The sequence below is a fragment of the Oncorhynchus mykiss genome, chromosome 2, assembly GCF_013265735.2.
Source record: "Oncorhynchus mykiss isolate Arlee chromosome 2, USDA_OmykA_1.1, whole genome shotgun sequence".
NCBI classification, from domain to species: Eukaryota; Metazoa; Chordata; class Actinopteri; order Salmoniformes; family Salmonidae; genus Oncorhynchus; species Oncorhynchus mykiss.
In genome coordinates, this window is record NC_048566.1 from 59,143,077 (window position 1) to 59,152,438 (window position 9,362).

Here is a 9,362-nt window from a genome sequence, read left to right on the forward strand (position 1 = left end):
GGGTGGAGGAGTCAAGCGCAGAGAGCAGGTTAGTTCCGTACGTGGATCTTTATTCCAATGACAGTGAAAAAACAGACATGCAAAACACAAGGGCGCATGAAACAACCCATCCAAACAAACAGGACTAAAACTGTCCGGAAAAATAGAGACCACAAAATACACCAACACCATAAAACAGAGAACAAGCCCGCACAATAGCCAGCGGGCCTGGTGCCCTTAAATAGCCTACAAACAAAACTAAACTCAAAACAGGTGTAACCAATTAGGCCAAACTAACAGATAAAAAAGGAAAGGGAGTAGGCCGGAGCTAGTAGGCCGGAGACGATGACCGCCGAGCTCCGCCCGAACAGGAAGAGGCACCATCTTCGGCGGGATTCGTGACAGTAACAAAATAGGAAAAATGCCAAGGGGGTGAATACTTTTGCAAGCCACTGCATATCGAAAAATTATGTGACTCTCAGACAATAATTAGATTTAGAGGATTGGAGGATTTTAAATGGATATCTAAGGGACATTTTTCATTAGGATCTGTGAGAATATCTAAGGGCTTTTATATAATAACAATAAACAACATAAAGTGAGTGAGAAAAAAGCCGTACTTGAACATGAGGTGAGACATTCTCACAATTTTGTAAATAAAGCCAGTTTGCTATTTAGAACTATTTATTTCTGTTTTAGAGGGAGAGAAACCAAAAGCCTACCATCACCTCATAGGTCTCCCGGTCACAGCCGACTTAGATATCGAACCAGCATCTGTAGCAACGTAGTTTGCACTGCGATGCAGTTTCTTAGACCACTGTGCCACTCTGCTAGGAAAATATGGCGCTGTACAGTGTGACTGTTTCCACCCCGTAATCACAGTCAGAAGACAGTTGAAGAAAGTTGAGTGGACTTATGGAAAGGCTCTGTAAGACATATTATATATCAGGGTTCGTCAACTAAGTTTGGCCTCAGGCCTAATTTTTTCTGAGCCAATAATCTGCAGGCCAGAACATAATAAGTATTTTATATTAGCACAATTAATTGGCCTACACTACAAATGTAACATGTTTAACACATATGCCTAGCACATAATACATTCAGTGACAATAAGATAATAATTTTGATCTGATTAACAGTATAAAATTTACATCCATCCACTCGCCCCGACCTGGGCATGAACCAGGGACACTCGGCACACGTCAACAGTCACCCTCGAAGCATCGTTACCCACAAAAGCCGCGGCAGCACCCACCTGTAGCGCGCGCTCCAGCAGGTATATCTCTCTGGTCACCCCCAAAACCAATTCTTACTTTGGCCGCCTCGCCTTTCAGTTCTCTGCTGCCAATGACTGAAACGAACTGCAAAAATCTCTGAAACTGGAAACACTTATCCCCCCTCACTAGTTTTAAGCACCAGCTGTCAGAGTAGCTCACAGATTACTGCACCTATAATTTAGCCCAAACAACTACCTCTCCCCCTACTGTATTTATTTATTTATTTATTTTTCTCCTTTGCACCCGCATTATTTCTATCTCTACTTTGCATATTCTTCCACTGCAAATCTATCATTCCAATGTTTCTTTTTTTATTTTATTTTTTTACTTGCTATATTGTATTTACTTTGCCACCATGGCCTTTTTTGCCTTTACCTCCCTTATCTCACCTCATTTGCTCACATTGTATATAGACTCATTTTTCTACTGTATTATTGACTGTATGTTTGTTTTACTCCATGTGTTGTTGTTCGTGTCAAACTTCTTTGCTTTATCTTGGCCAGGTCGCAATTGTAAATGAGAACTTGTTGTCAACTTGCTTACCTGGTTAAATAAAGGTGAAATAAATAAATAAAAAATTACTTTCACAAAATCAGTCTCTATTCAATTATTTTTTTTCCTATTTCTCTGATTGGTTGGTGGGGAAAAACAGGTCTACTGTATGCAGGCTACACTACTTTTTTAAAAGTCAACATTTGTTCAGAATAATTTGCTAGAAAGTAAGATACAATTTGGCTCTCAAAATGTATCAATAAGAAAGGAAGATCATGAAAATCAAAGTTTCAGAGAAGAATGTACAGAGAGACATGCATTCATCTCTCCATCTTTTCCCAATGCCAAGCCAGTGTGTCTTATTTGCAATGAAAATATCACTGTTTGCAAATAATTCAATCTCAGACAGAACTCTGAATCTAAGCATAGACATTTCATTGGTATTCCTGCCCCATATAGAGGCCCGACACAGAAACACTAAATTGTTAAATGCAAGCTGCACACACAGCTTTTTTTGTGGACATATTCTTTAACTTATATGGGTTAAATCTGCCTTAACAAGGAAGAGGGAAACAGTTGTGGACAAGGTGGAGAAATTTGAAGCCTTTACCAGGAGGCTTGAACTGTTCGATTTGGACCATTGTCACAGAGGTGATGGAAGATTTCCTCAAGCAGCCGAGGGACAATTTATCCACCAGATTTGAAGACTACAGCATGCCCAACGATATCATTGCGCTTGTACGTGATCCTCTCACAGCCCGCCCAGGTGGAGAATACTCATCCCTTGCTAAGAAAACTATAACATCGCTGGATGAGGCCGGAAATCAAACTAAGCTGACTGAATTCCAGACATCGAGCCAAAGCAGGGATGCGCTCAGGAGTGCCGAGTGTCTGTGTGTTGTGGGTGTCATGCTCAGAGGAATACAGCACAATAAAGAAACTTGCATTTTATGTGCTAACAATGTTTGGATCGACTTACACCTGGGAGTCCTCATTTTCCTCTATGAACGCAATATAGACTCACGACAGGAACCGGCTTTCACATAAGAAAATTGAGCACTGGCTGCACATCAAAATCACATCCATCCATCAAACGCGACATCCACAAGATTGTGTCTGAGGGGAAATGCAACTTTTCTAATTGAATAAGTAACTTAGTGGCCTATATGATTGTATTTAGTAAATTCTAATATAATTGTGAGAGGTTATCCAGGGATATTTACATCTCAAGTTGACAGTATGTTTTGTTTATTCTGTCATTACAAGAGCAGGCTATCCAGACACAGACAGACTTTTTTTCTTTAAATGATTGTTTTATGTAGGATGCAACAACAAAAAAATACCAGTTGCAATTGTAAGTAGGCATAAGAAAAAAAATCCTACTTCTATTAGGCTGTTAAGGCTGTTAAGCCTCATAGCTTACCTCAGCCAGTTAAGTTATTTTAAATATATAAAATGAAGACTATTGCTGAAATTAATTGCTCAGCTGGCGTAGTTTTTTTTCCATCTGTTGGTTTTTGGACATCGCGGCCGGCCAAACCCTCCTCTAACCCGGACGACCCTGGGAAAATTGTGTGTTGCCTCATGGGTCTCCCAGTCGTGGCCAGTGCGGGTATCAAACCAGAGTCTGTAGCATCTAAAGCAACACAGAGAATGCATTTAAATATTAGGGCTTTCAGTAGGAATGGAAAATTGTGTGTCAATTCATTAACTATGTGCCATGGAATCGCTTCCCAACTATTTTGCAGTCTATATGGCTCTCCATCAATAATACAATGTAGATGATTGGGGATGGGGTGAGGAGTACTGGAAAGGTGTGACTTTCAGGTTACAATAGGCTATAAGTATACAGCAGATCGCCGATTGTCCTCACTTTGATTGTGCTGTAACAATGTACTGTAGCACCATGACCAGGATCTCTATTCATTTAAGTGAGCAGATTAGGGCTTTCAGGAGGAATGGAAAATCTGGTAGACTTGGGGATTTTGGTCACGGACAGTGCTTTTCGCAAACATTGTCATCAGATGCCTGTGTTACGCCGAACGCGAAAGCCCAGGAAAATGAACAGGTGCAGTTGGCGACAAAACTGTAAAATAGGCCTAATAATGCTTAAATAAATTGACTGCTGGTCTTTACTGTATGCTACACATTTTTCCATTGTATTCCATTTCCAGCGAGACCATTCAAGCCATTGACTCACTGGCGAATGAAGATGATGAGCAATCGGCAAAGGACATCTGTAATCTGCTGGCATCACAGCACATCAACATCACTGTAATCACAGTCAGAAGACTTGCGTGGACTTATGGAAATGCTCGGTAAGACATGTTAAATATATATGTAAACATAATATATATATTTATTTTTTTCAGAACATTAATAATGTGTGTTCACTTGTTTTGTACTGTTCTGTAGTTTCGACCCGATGATTCGTCTGACAAACAAAGACCTTTGCCTCCTGCAGGCCCAGGAATTGATCAAAGCTGGTGAGACATTCAATGACGTCATCTTCACAGACGAATCAACCATGGCCCTTAAGCAATTTGCTCAAAATTGCTACAGAAAAAAAGGAAGAAGATCAAGCAAGGTGGGGGGAAATTTTTCACCAGGGACCAGACCCATGTTTGATTTTTGATGGTAAGTTCGGCTATTTATTTTGGGGCGGCAGGTAGCCTAGTGGTTTGAGCATTGAGTCAATAACTGAAAGGTTGTTAGATCAAATCCCTGAGCAGACAAGGTAAAAATGTGTTGTTCTGCCCCTGAACAAGGCAGTTAACTAACTGTTCCTAGGCTGTCATTGTAAATAAGTATTTGTTCTTAACTGACTTGCCTAGTTAAATGCATTTTTTTATTTTTTTATTATAAAGCAAACGGTACATAAAATATTGTGGCCTACACCTCACAGACTGCTATGTGTTCCACAATAATTCACTGTTGCCTCCTTTTTCAGGTATCATGGCTCAAGATTTCTTTGAGGAAGAAATCATCAAGAGACATGCTGGACCCTATGTCAGAGAGGTGTTTCAGAGAATACAGTTTCTTTCAAGGTAGGATTATAGCAACATTTTGTCATGTTTTATTCCTGTTTTATTCCTATTTACATGTATATTTCTAGTATTGTACCTAATGTTGTCTGTTAGGCTAAATATGTTCTCCAAATGTAGACAATGATCCAAAATACACTGCCACCCGGGTTTGCATTGCAAATTAGGACATAAACTGGGTCAAATACACTAATAATCTCAGCAAGGTTTTACCCATGGTCATGGAACTGGGTGGAAGTGCAACTAAAATGTAGTTTAAAGAAACATCTGAATTTTGAATGTCTTTTTTGTCATTATTTTAATAACAAAAACATAAAGATATAATGTTGATGAAGAAATACTGTACAGCTGTTTTGAGCTAGAAATGTAACACTTCAGAGTACTTACAGTTGAAGTCAGAAGTTTACATACACCTTAGCCAAATACATTTAAACTCAGTTTTTCACAATTCCTGACATTTAATTCTAGTAAAAATTCCCTGTCTTAGGTCAGTTAGGGTCACCACTTTGTTTTAGGAATTTGAAATGTCAGAATGATTTATTTCAGCTTTTATTTCTTTCATCACATTCCCAGTGGGTCAGAAGTTTACATACACTCAATTAGTATTTGGTAGCATTGCCTTTAAAATGTTTAACTTGGGTCAAATGCTTCAGGTAGCCTTCCACAAGCTTCCCACAATAAATTGGGTGAATTTCTGCCCATTCCTCCTGACAGAGCTGGTGTAAGTGAGTCAGTATTTTCGGCCTCCTTGCTCGCACACGCTTTTTCAGTTCTGCCCACAAATGTTCTATGGGATTGAGGTCAGGGCTTTGTAATGGCCACTCCAATACTTTGACTTTGTTGTCCTTAAGCCATTTTGCCACAACTTTAGAAGTATACTTGGGGTCATTGTTCATTCGGAAGACCCATATGTGACCAAATTTTAACTTCCTGTCTGATGCCTTGAGATGTTGCTTCAATATATCCACATAATTTTCCTACCTCATGATGCAATCTATTTTGTGAAGTAAACCAGCAAAGCAGCCCCACAACACGATGCTGCCACCCCCGTGCTTCAAGGTTGGGATGGTGTTCTTCGGGTTGCAAGCCGCCCCCTTTTCCTCCTAACACAACCATGCTCATTATGGCCAAACAGTTCTATTGTTGTTTCATCAGACCAGAGGACATTTCTCCAAAAAGTACGATCTTTGTCCTCATGTGCAGTTGCAAACGATATTCTGGCATTTCATGGTGGTTTTGGAACAGTGGCTTCTTCCTTGCTGAGTTGCCTTTCAGGTTGTGTTTATACAGGACTCGTTTTACTGTGGAGATACAGATACCTCCAGCATCTTCATAAGGTCCTATGCTGTTGTTCTGGGATTGATTTGCACTTTTCGCACCAAAGTACGTTCATCTCTAGGAGACAAAATGCGTCTCCTCCCTGAGCAGTATGACGGCTGAGTGTTCCCATGGTGTTTATCCTTTCTAGGGCAGGCGTTCCACTAGCGGAACCCCTCGACAACATTCCACTGAAAAGGCAGTGCGCGAAATTCAAAAATATTTTTTAGAAATACGTAACTTTCACACATATGTCCAAAACAGCAAATTAAAGATAAAAGTCTTGTTAATCTACTCACGTGTCCGATTTCAAAAAGGCTTTACAGCTAAAGAACAACATGTTAGGTCATAGCCAAGTCAAAAAAACACAGCCATTTTCCCAGCCAAAGATAGGAGTCACAAAAAGCAGAAATATATCTAAAATGAATCACTAACCTTTGATGATCTTCATCAGATGACACTCATAGAGCACCTAGGTGTCTGGCTAGACTGCAAACTCTCCTTCCAGACTCATATCAAACATCTCCAATCCAAAATCAAATCTAAAGTCGGCTTTCTATTTCGCAACAAAGCCTCCTTCACTCACGTCGCAAAACTTACCCTCGTAAAACTGACTATCCTACCGATCCTCAACTTTGGCGATGTCATCTACAAAATAGCTTCCAATACTCTACTTAGCAAACTGGATGCAGTTTATCACAGTGCCATCCATTTTGTTACTAAAGCACCTTATACCACCCACCACTGCGACCTGTATGCTCTAGTCGGCTGGCCTCTCTACATGTTCATCGCCAGACCCACTGGCTCCAGGTCATCTACAAGTCTATGCTAGGTAAAGCGCCGCCTTATCTCAGTTCACTGGTCATGATGGCAACACCCACCCGTAGCACGCGCTCCAGCAGGTGTATCTCACTGATCATCCCTAAAGCCAAAACCTAATTTGGCCGCCTTTCCTTACAGTTCTCTGCTGCCTGTGACTGGAACGAATTGCAAAAATCTCTGAAGTTGGAGACTTTTATCTCCCTCACCAACTGCTATCTAAGCAGTTAACCGATCACTGCAACTGTACATAGTCCATCGGTATATAGCCCACCCAAATTACCTACCTCATCCCCATAATGTTTTTATTTTATTTACTTTTCTGCTCTTTTGCACACCAGTATCTCTACCTGCACATGTTCATTTATCACTCGTGTTAATCTGCTAAATTGTAATTATTCATTCCTATGGCCTATTTATTGCCTACCTCCTCATGCCTTTTGCACACAATGTATATAGATTATTTTTTTCTACTATATTATTGACTTGTTTATTGTTTACTCCATGTGTAACTCTGTGTTGTTGTCTGTTCACACTGCTATGCTTTATCTTGGCCAGGTCGCAGTTGCAAATTAGAATTTGTTCTCAACTAGCCTACCTGGTTAAATAAAGGTGAAATAAATCAAATAAAAATAGGACATCATGTTACACAATACATGTATGTTTTGTTCGATAATGTGCTTATTTATATCCAAAAATCTCAGTTTACATTGGCGCGTTACGTGCAGTAATATTTTGATTCCAAAACATCCATTGATTTTGCACAAATACTCATAATAAACATTGATAAAAGATACAAGTGTTATTCACAGAATTAAAGATAGCGGTTGCATTAAGGAGACGTCTGTGTCAGATTTTTAAAAAACTTTATGGAAAAAACATCTGAGTACGGCGCTCAGAGCCCAATCCAGTCAAATAAATATCCGCCATGTTGGAGTCAACAGAAGTTAGAAATAGCGTTATAAATATCCCCTTTCCTTCGATGATCTTCATCAGAAGGCACTCCCAGGAATCCCAGTTCGACAATAAATTACTGATTTGTTCCATCATTTATGTCCAAATAGCCACTTGTTGTTAGCATGTTCAGCCCAGTAATCCATCTTGTTGAGACGCGAGCACTTCGTCCAGACAAAAACTAAAAAAGTTCCGCTACAGGTTGTAGAAACAAGTCAATCGATGTATGGAATCAATCTTTAGGACGTTTTTAACATAAATCATCAATAAGGTTCCATATGGAGAATTCCATTGTCTGAAGAAAAGCACTGGAACGAGAGCTAACTCTGTCGGGAGCGCTCATCACGAGCCTGAGACACTCTGCCAGACCCATGACTCATTCAGCTCCCATTCCCCCCTCCTTTATAGCATAAGCCTGAAACAAGTTTCTAAAGACGGTTGACATCTAGTGGAAGCCTTAGGAAGTGCAACTTGACCCCATAGACACTGTGTTCGGTAGGCTAAGCTTTGAAAAACAACAAACCTCAGATTTCCCACTTCCTGGTTGGATTTTTCTCAGGTTTTTGCCTGCCATATGAGTTCTGTTATACTCACAGACATCATGCGAACAGTGTTAGAAACTTCAGAGTGTTTTCTATCCAATGCTAATAATAATATGCATATATTACATCAGGGACAGAGTTGGAGGCAGTTCACTCTGGCACGCTATTCATCCAAAAGTGAAAATGCTGTCCCCAATCCAAAAAGGTTATACTTGCGTACTATTGTTTGTACAGATGAACGGGGTACCTTCAGGCATTTGGGGTGGCAGGGTAGCCTAGTGGTTACAGCGTTGGACTACTAACCGGAAGGTTGCAAGATCAAACCCCCGAGCTGACAAGGTACAAATCTGTCATTCTGTCCCTGAACAGGCAGTTCCCACTGTTCCTAGGCCATAATTGAAAATAAGAATTTGTTCTTAACTGACTTGCCTAGTAAAATACATTTTAAAAAATGGAAATTGCTCCTATGGATGAACCAGACTTGTGTAGGTCGACAATTTTTTTCTGGGGTCTTGGCTGATTTCTTTTCATTTTCCCATGATGTCAAGCAAAAAGGCAGTGAGTTGGAAGGTAGGCCTTGAAATACATTCACAGGTACACCTCCAATTGACTCAAATTATGTCAATTAGCCTATCAGAAGCTTCTAAATCCATGACATCATTTTCTGGAATTTTCCAAGCTGTTTAATGGCACAGTGAGCTTAGTGAATGTAAACTTCTGACCCTTCTGTAATTGTGGTACAGTGAATTGTAAGTAAAATAATCTGTCTGTAAACAATTGTTGGAAACATTCTTGTGTCCAACTTGCTAAAACCATAGTTTGTTAACAATACATTTGTGGAGTGGTTGAAAAACGAGTTTTAATGACTTCAAACTAAGTGTATGTAAACTTCTGTCTTCAACTGTAAGCATTGAATACATTGCAATTTGAAGGATGTT